Raw genomic sequence first — 8339 nt, 5'->3', positions numbered from 1 at the left:
ATTTAGATATGGGTCAGATGCACTATTCCCTAAACCGATACTTACGATTTGGAGACCAAATATAACACTATAATGACTTTTTCATATTTGCCATAACATTACTACATTCTATTCTATGGGTTAAATGCATTTGCAGACAATGTAATTCCATGTAACTGTCATATAACTGTATATTCACTGTTTTAGAGAAGAGTGCCATTGAATGTGTAGCTAATATTAAGTGGATTTTCATGAAAGAAAGAAAAAACATCAGAACTGACACCAAACACTGGATTATTTACATCTATTTTTGCATTTGATGTTGATTTGAGGAGTTGTTACTTATTATTGTCATCATACCAACTGAGCATTTATTGCAATGATTTTAAATTCAGTTGAGGTGTCTGACATATTATGATATAACATTGATGTTTTATATGAAGTCTTTATAGCTATAGGCTATAATATGTTGTTTTTAGATAAATTGCTCAGAGACCAACCAGTTGGACAGAGGTTATATGTACAAATCATCCAAGCACCCAATTCCTAGCCATTTCTACAGGCTACATTTCATTAACATTGCTAAATATGAATAAACTGGAAAGAAATTAAAGATCCATCTTTGATTGTCAAAATAATTCCAGGTTCAGTTCACTCAGCCAATTAGATTTCACGTAGTATTTTCATCGGTCAGTTGTGGAGGTCTGATTGGTTTAAGCTTTATTTCTATAGTACCTTTTAAAACAGTTTTTACAAAGTAGCCTACTTTACAAAGAGATGCATATGTGCATTGGCAGAAAAGATCAAAATACAAACATAAAAGAGATATAGTAGAACAAAGTAGCTACAATAACCAGTTTATGTTAAAACAAAAATACAACAATAAAAAAATCAAGGAAAGGCCCTGCACAAATCTGTTTTGAGACTACTTTTTAAAAGTGCATACTGCATAATGATAACTTTTGACAACGTTTAATTCAGGTGCGAAAATAATTAATATATATAGAGCATGAGCACAGATTTGAGAGTGCACAGGACACAGTTTGAGTGAGAGGAGAGACACGTTTTAAGTGCGAGCACTCTCTCCGGGCGAGAGCAGCGTGTATCTGAGCGCACGCGTCCGGTTTTGTGCGAGAGCAAAAGAAATCCGCGCTCGCGCATTATATTAATGTGCTTTCGCCCTACAATAATGCGCTCTCGACATTTGTCATTAAAATAATGCCATAGGCCTTCCAGCAGAGTGAGATTAGGGTTAGAGTTTAGTAGTTATGACCAGTGTTGGGGATAATATATTACAAGTAACGCAAGTTACGTAATCAGATTACTTTTTTCAAGTAACTAGTAAAGTAACGCATTACTTTTTAATTTACAAGAGAAAAGTAACTTGCGTTACTTATTTGAAAAAGTAACTCTTTTTCAAATAAGTAACGCAAGTTACTTTTTTTTTAATTTATTGACTGACAGCTCTCCTCTCCCCATGTTGAGAGAAATCAGAAGATGTTACTGTAGTTCTAAAATAAATATGAATATGCATTAATTCATCTCACTCACAAAAAAAAATACACACAGATTCAGTATTCCTCAAAATGAATAAAAATAATGCAACTCAGAATATGACGCAAACCTGCAATAATTAAATGTTAAACAACACAAATATGCTTTATGTATTTAATCCCATTCTATTAACCAATGTCTTTGCTTCTGACCTTCGATGATCCAGTTCAACCATATTAATAAGCAAAAATTACTCTAGACGAACATTTGCGTGTTTTTTTTTTATTGCTGAAGTGTGTTGAAATTTCTTCTTCTGCATTCTACTGTACGGACGTAAATTTACTTTCCCTTCAGCCTGAGGCTTATTCATTTCACTTTTGGTGTGAAAAGGCTTTTATATTTGCCAAAAATAGAACTTTTTTATTTTAAAAACAAACAAACAAGCAAGCCCTGTCCAGATTTAAAAAGTAGCGCAGAAGTAACGCAACGCATTACTTTCCATAAAAAAGTAACTAAGTAACGTAATTAGTTACTTTTTTTATGGAGTAATGCAATATTGTAATGCATTACTTTTAAAAGTAACTTTCCCCAACACTGGTTATGACCATCACTCACATACTTCTATAGTGACTGTAAGACACCAGCAACATATCAAAAACAATTAACATTCAAGAAGTTATTTTTCACGTAAGTGGAAATTTAATTAACAAAATCAGTAATAATCAATAATGAAAATAATCAACTACAAATTTCTGTTTGCCGTGCATGAGTCATAGTTCTACACCAGTGAACTGCTTTACAGCTTTTTCTCTATGAACCGGCTTAACAATTATGCTGTCTCTTTTATAGGAAATGGATGAAAAGGATTCAAAAGAATATACAAGATCAGAACAGGAAATTAATGAAAATATACAGCATCTCTTTAACAAATTACATCTTGAAGGCAAAATGAGAGCTGCAGATGTTCTTCAGTTAACTGCACATTCGCTTAAGTCTCATAAATCTTGTCCTGTGGAGGAGCTGATTCAGACTTTTATACAAAAACTACTGATGATGGACTACAAAGCAAGAAACATTAAAGCCAATCAGCTTATCCACACAAAAGACACAAAGGATTCCCATGAATTCCAGGCTGATGCTGATATTTTCAGAGAAATGGGTGGTCCTGGTGATGCGGACAATACATCTGACCCTGTTCACCCGATGGATGTTCAGATGGCGGTGTTTCATTGTGCTGATGGTTTCCTGAAGCAGCTGATGGTGACTAAACTGTCCCAGTGTCAGTACGCTCTGCCTCTGCTTGTTCCTGATCCATTCACACAACAGACTGAGTTTCCCCTCTTGACATTCAGACAAATCAGCAAGAGCTGGAAGATGAGAAACAAAAACAATGAAATCATCAGTCAAACCCAGCCGATCTACAAGGCACAAACTCCAATGGTGTTTTTCTTCAGGTTTGGCTCTGTGTCTTCATCCAAGTCTCAGCTGATGAACAGTTTGATCAATGAGAGACACAACACGTTCTTCCACAGGAACTGCCCAGGCAGCAGCAGAACTAGAGTCCTGATGGATGGAGTGGTGGAGATTGCCTGGTTCTGCCCCTCTGGGAAAGACACAGATAAATTCACTGACTGTGTTGCCTTCTGTAATCTACACGGTGATGCAGGAGACCATGAGAAACAGCTGCAGATCCTCACTGAAATGGCCTCAGTCAATGTTGTTCTTCTACTAGGACTTCAGAAGAATGACAGAAGTATGATGAAACTTGATGAACTCTATAAGGGCTCAAAGCCACTCATTTGTACTTTTATTGAAGATGTTTCATCTCTTAGTAAAACACGGAATGGAAAATACAAAATCGGTTTGAAATGCAGAAATCAGTCAGATGTATCTGAAGAACTCAGAAGAGCTATAAATGATTGTCTCTCAGAATCATATTCCACTTTCAGACTTGAAGATGTGTCCAAACACTCAGACATCAGAGTAGATGAGGAAGATGATGATGACTGCAGGAGAGGAAGAGAAGCAGCACAGCAGATGATGTGCTTACTGGAGAAGAAAGATCTGACAGAAATCAAAGACTCATTTCTGCCTCATCAGGGGAAACTGTGGCATCAGTGGAGTCAGAAGAACAAAGAACTACATCGACCTCGAGCATATGAGACAGAAGAAGACATTAGTAGAAAACAAAAAGAGATGACGAAAATCCGTGAACAGCAGTATGAATCTGACATCAGTGAGTTTATAAAGCTCTTTATTAAAGAAGTGAACTCACATAATGAATGTGAGAAGATGTTTTTCCTTAAATGGCTCAGAATTCTCCTGGATGAATATGTCTCAGCTGACCTTTCTGCTCTACATCACAAGTATAATGAAAAGTGGTCAACAGTCTCAAAACTGAAAGAGAACAATAAAATATCTGACCAACTTAAAGGTGCACAAAATGAACTTGAGAGAATATCTAAGGAACTTCAAGCTGCAACCTTTGGTGTGGAGCACATCATGAGAGAGATCGGTCAGATCTATGAATCATGTTCATCTGTGAAGAAAAACAAGAAAGACCTGCAGTTTCCCTTCTCTTCTCTCCCGAGTTTTGCAGCAGAGATGATGATCTCTGGATTTCCACTGGAGCTGATGGATGGAGATGCTGCTCATGTTCCTGTGATCTGGATCTCTGCTGTTCTAGATCAACTCGTCCAGAAACTGGGAGACCAGAGAGTCTTTGTGCTGTCAGTTTTAGGGACTCAGAGCTCTGGGAAATCCACCATGCTGAATGCCATGTTTGGTCTCCAGTTTGCCGTCAGTGCTGGAAGGTGCACCAGAGGAGCTTTCATGCAGCTGGTCAGAGTGTCAGACGAGATGAAAACACAGATGAACTTTGACTTTATTCTGGTTGTTGATACCGAGGGTCTTCGTTCTCTAGAACTGGCTGGGAAATCAACAAGAGATCATGACAATGAATTGGCCACATTTGTTGTAGGTCTTGCAAATCTGACACTGATCAACATTTTTGGAGAAAGCCCATCTGAGATGCAGGACATTCTTCAGATTGTTGTTCAGGCCTTCCTGAGGATGAAGAAGGTCAGACTGAATCCCAGCTGTGTGTTTGTGCATCAAAACGTTTCAGACGTCACAGCTGGAGAGAAAAACATGGAGGGAAGGAGAAGACTGCAGAAGACACTGGATGAGATGACAAAACTCGCCGCTGAAGAGGAAGATTATGATGCAGGATGTTTCAGTGATGTAATTCTCTTTGATGTACAGAATGATGTAAAGTATTTTGCTCAGCTTTGGGAAGGCAGCCCACCGATGGCTCCTCCAAACCCAAAGTACTGTGAGAATATTCAAGAACTAAAGGGAATTATTATGTCCCATGCCTCAAATTCACATGCAATTAGACTGAAAGACTTAAAAGATCGAATTAAAGATTTCTGGGAGGCTTTACTGAATGAACAATTTGTCTTTAGCTTTAAAAATTCTCTGGAGATTTCAGCCTACAGGAAACTGGAAACCGAATACAGCAAGTGGACCTGGAGCCTTCGCAGTGCTTTACTCAAAATTGAGTACAAACTACACAACAAAATAGAAAATGAAACAAGTCATAAGATTGAGGATACTGATCTACAAAGAGAACTGAAGAAGACAAGTGAAGAAGTAGAAAAATCAATGTCAGACTTCTTTGAGAAAGACACATGCAAATATACTGATTCAGTGGAAAGCATCATTTGAACTCAAAATCAAAGAGCTTCAGGAAAATATTCTAAGAGAAACAAAGAGGAAATTAAATAAGATTCTTCAGCAGCGAGACCTGAAGAAAGAGATTGATGCTAAGAGAACACATAATGAAAACAGTATATATGAAAAGAGCAAAGAACTTGCCTTACAACTCAACAAAGCAAATGATGAAAAAACTCTGAATAAAGAGTTTGATTTGTTTTGGGTAAAGAGTGTGAATAAGATAATCTCAGACAGTCCTCCAATTAAAGACATTGACATACTGAGAGATGTCAAACACCTCCTCAGGGATATCTATGAGGGACATCTCCCTGTCAGCCACAAGCATGAGGACATTGAGGGCTACAATATTTTCACTGTGCAGAGTCATTCTCAATATGTTGTTTTCAAAAAGTTCAAAAATAAAGAGATAACAGAGGCTTGTAGCACACCTAAGGGAACATCTGATTGTGAAACTTTGTCTCCAAATGATGAAACCCAAATAAAATCATTAGTCACAGATGTTGTTCAGCAGACAGACAGATTGATTCAGTCATTTAACATTTCAAAGATGGGCTACAGCATCAGCTGCATTCAACAACTCACAGATTATATCAAGAAGAGAGTAACAGAACATCAGAAAGAACAAGTGAAATATGTGTTCAAGAAACAATTTTTCATGCATTTGGTTCTTTCCATCTGTAAGAGAGCAAACAAGATGATCACTGACCAACACAGAATGTTCAGAGAAGCTAATGATCCTGTAATGTATGTTGAGAAGAAGAGAGAAGAGTACTATAGTATTTTCCAGAAACACCTGCATGGAGCAACATCATCTGCCATTTTTGGTAAGATTATCTGTCAGAAACTTAAAGAGTCCATTGAGCAGAGTGTCTACAAGAAGACTGCCAGAGATATGACAGGTGAAATAAGATCAAACTGTGAATCACTGAATGGAAACAGATCAAAACTGGAAAAATACATCCTGAAGACACTGGCGGAAAAAGAGGATTTTGTCGATTATATGAACTACATTAATAATCCCAGAGATCACTTCAAGAGTTTCATCAGAGATGAAGTCAGTCGATACATCACTGATAAGTTCAGTGTCAGTGTTTTACCCAAGATGAAGGAGAACATTAAACTCCTGCAGCAGAAGATCATGAAAGCAGCTCATGAATCTACTGAACATGTTCAAGTGAACAGTGGAAATGTTGATTTGTGGTTGAAGAAATTCACACAGCAGCTCTCAGATGAGCTGATCTTCTCTGAAAAAGTCCTCCGTGGAGTTAAAGCTAGAAGTGCTGATAAATTCAACCTCCTAGAAGATGTGATAAGAGAAGAACTTCCTCTTATAATGTCTGTCATCACCAGGAGATTCAACACAAACACATTTCTAGTAAATTTGGATTATAAATTCCGACCAGATGAGCTTTTGATTGATAATTTCTGTCAGTGTTGTTGGGTTCAGTGTCCATTCTGTAAAGCCATCTGCACCAACACCATAGAAAACCATCATGGAGATCACAGTGTTCCTTTCCATCGTAGTATTGGACTAAATGGGATTCATTACTTGAAAACATCTAACTTGTCTGCCCATATCTGCACATCAGCAGTAGCAAACAACAATCTGTATTTTTATCCAATTGGGTCAGATGATAAAGTCTCCTGGAGAGAATACAGAAAAGCAGGAGAAGTTTATGCAGCCTGGAGCATCACCCCTGACCTCTCTGAACTGCCCTACTGGAAGTGGTTTGTGTGCAGATTCCAGACCATTCTGGAAAAATACCACAGTAAGACATTTGATGGGAGTGGTAAGATCCCAGGTGAATGGAAAAACTACTCCAAAAAGGAAGCTATTGAGAGTTTGGATCAATACATTTAATTGAACAAGTATAATGTTTCTTTAGGTGTCTGATTCACAGAACAGTTTTTTCATTTCAGTAAAGCTGAAAAATCTAAACATCTTTACGTTCGGATTATTGTTTAAAAATGTAATAGTGTTCTGTTTCTAAAGACTGTAAATATTCCACATACTGGTATTGGTGAACTATTTTTTTTTAAATCCCTCTCTGTTCTAACCTGTACTATTCAAGACAATGTTTGAAACTTTTTATTATTATCACTTCTGGTCTACTCCTTAGGCTTTATTGTATTCCTAATGTTAAAGTTGGTTTAGATAAAAGAGTCTGCTAAGTGAATAGATATAAAAGTGTAAATGTAGTTTAGTTTTCATTGTTCAATTTATTTTTTAATTTGTTTAAGTTTTAGTTGTTTTTATTATATTTTTGTTTTATATTTTGTTTCAGTTATTTGCTTTTATATATATTTTCATTTATATATATTTTTACTTATTTTCATGTATAAATATCATGCCTTAATTAAACAATTTTGTTCCCCTTTTAGGGTAATATTTAGTTTTTGTTTGGAAAAAATTACTTTTTTGACCATTTCCTGTTCTAATTCCTGCATGTGATTCTCTCAAAATGTAGAATTGCTTTTATTGGCTATGTTTACATCTGTCAGGGTTTGGGGTGTATGGATGAGGCAAGGACTCAATTTGAAGGAAGAATGGGCTTCTTTATTAATAATAAAACAAAACAAACAAAAAATACCCCGTAGGGGAAAACACACTGGCAAGGCTTGAAAAGGCAGGACAAGTCAAGGCAGGGCAGGGCAGGGCAGGATCAGGCAAGACAGGAACTAACACGGGTAGATACAGTGACGAACTGGCACAGGACTGCAAACACAAGGAGAATAAATAGGGAGCAAACAAGGCAGGTAACAAGGGAAACATAGGTGGGGCAAATTAACCAATAATAGGTAACAAGGTGGATGGGGTTAGACAATAGACATGAGAGCACATGGATTACTGGAACCATGTCCTGTTATAAGAAGAAACGTCTAGCTTCGCGGTCTCTCTCTCTCTCATTTAGATGCGTAGAGTACGTTAGTTAATATAAGAATAAACGTCTAGCTTTGCGATCTCTCTCTCTCTCATTTGGATGCGTAGAGTACGTTAGTTAATATAAGAAGAAACGTCTAGCTTCACGGTCTCTCTCTCATTTGGATGCACATCTTGCCGCATTATTTCTCACTAATAACCTAACTGAAGCAGCACATGCCCTTGATACGAATTCTAAAAATGACGT

The 8339-nt window shown here is 37.1% G+C and overlaps 1 pseudogene; it reads left to right on the top strand.

The window, feature by feature from the left end:
- LOC107672902 (interferon-induced very large GTPase 1-like) overlaps positions 1 to 7211 on the top strand; it is a 15044-nt pseudogene extending 7833 nt beyond the window's left edge.
- The last annotated feature ends 1128 nt before the right edge of the window (positions 7212 to 8339 follow it).

This window comes from Sinocyclocheilus anshuiensis, unplaced genomic scaffold, assembly GCF_001515605.1.
Source record: "Sinocyclocheilus anshuiensis isolate Anshui unplaced genomic scaffold, SAMN03320099.WGS_v1.1 scaffold464, whole genome shotgun sequence".
In the NCBI taxonomy this organism is placed as follows: domain Eukaryota; kingdom Metazoa; phylum Chordata; class Actinopteri; order Cypriniformes; family Cyprinidae; genus Sinocyclocheilus; species Sinocyclocheilus anshuiensis.
The sequence above is the reverse complement of the archived record's forward strand: the minus strand, read 5'-3'. Positions and strand labels throughout refer to the sequence as shown.